At 67.8% G+C, this 1371-nt stretch overlaps 1 protein-coding gene across 1 annotated transcript in view; it reads left to right on the forward strand.

The window, feature by feature from the left end:
• The window catches only part of LOC103896987, a 51450-nt gene that overhangs the window by 34671 nt on the left and 15408 nt on the right, over positions 1-1371 (forward strand). The window lies entirely within an intron of this gene.

Below are 1371 nucleotides of genomic sequence, written 5' to 3' on the forward strand. Positions count from 1 at the left end.
CGCGGTGGTCCCGGTGCGGCAGAGCCCCCCTCGGTTGGCGCCTGGCACCCCTCTGCACCCTTCCCCTGGCCCCACGGTCCCATCCTGCCCCTCTGCAGCATCAAACCACGCCGGGGCCGACCGGTCCCCTGGGGTGCTTCGCAGTGCCGGCATCTTGCGCATCCCCCCGGATGAAGCCGTAGGGTCCGGGAGCGGGACAGGGATCTCCACTGGGAAGAGAAGGAGCTCTGGAAGGTGGCCCGGGAGGGGAGACTCCTGCTTCCTGGATGTTGTTTGGAGAACAAACTCTGGTAATAACAGCAGGATCCAGACACATCCCGGATCCCACAGCCAAGGTGTTTCCTTGCCAAGGAAGCCGGCGGAGCTCTGACCCGGCCGGGGGATGCTGCCACCGAGCCTGGCAGGGGATGCGGGGACGCAGCGGGGATGCAGGGATGCAGCGGGGATGCGGGGACGCAGCGGGGATGCGGGGATGCAGCGTTCAGCCTGTGGGATGCTTTTGCTTTGGGATCGGCTGGCACGGTGCTCCGGGCTCATCCCGGTGTGGCTGGCACGGAGCCACCGGCCACCGCCGCGGGGTGATGTGATGTGGTTGCTGGCGGCTCCGTTATCCCCGGAGGTCCCTTCTAATGCGGCGCTGGCTAATTAGATCTGCCCGCCGGCCCCATTAGCGTGAGAGCCCGTGAAAACCCCAGCTCCTCCGCCCCAAGTTCAAAGGCAATCGATGGCGCTGCCGTCAGACCCCGCTCCGATGCCCAGGGGAATCAAATCCTCGTAAATCTTCCCAACAGAGATCAAACGGACCCCACTCAATTATCAGCCACCAAATAAAGCGATCGTTAGCCCCGGACGTGTGCCTAACGAGCTCATTAAGGTACCGGATCAATGGCAGGGAGAGGGCAGGGTGGGCAGGAGAGCAGGATCCGGCCTCGCGGCAGCGTGCTGGGGGGGGCTCGGGGGGCACCGGGGCTGCCAGCCCATGGCGTGGGGCCCCCCGGGGTTGGAAATCACCGATGGGCAGCAGCGGCGGTGGTTTCCTGCCTCATGTCTCCAGCGTTTTGACACCAGGAAGGGCTGGAGGGGGAGGGAAGGCTCCGCGCTTCCTCCTTCCCTCCCTCCAGATCCGGCAGCGGCGGTGGGCGAGGGTCCCCCCTGGCATCGAGCGGCTGCTGAAGAGCAAGAGGCCACCGTGTCCCCGCGTGCCCCTTCCTTGCTCCCACGGGTGCTTTCGGATGGAGCTGGCCGCCGGGACGTGCACCCGTGGAGGTCTTTCTTCGGGGGGGGGGGGCGGCCCAGGCCCCCGGCCCCGGGGGGGGGGGGGGGGGGGGGGGGCGGGCACCCCGGGGGGGGGGCGGCGGGCAAGGGGTTTAG

This window comes from Aptenodytes forsteri, unplaced genomic scaffold (genome assembly GCF_000699145.1).
Source record: "Aptenodytes forsteri isolate BGI_AS27 unplaced genomic scaffold, ASM69914v1 Scaffold459, whole genome shotgun sequence".
Lineage (NCBI taxonomy): Eukaryota > Metazoa > Chordata > Aves > Sphenisciformes > Spheniscidae > Aptenodytes > Aptenodytes forsteri.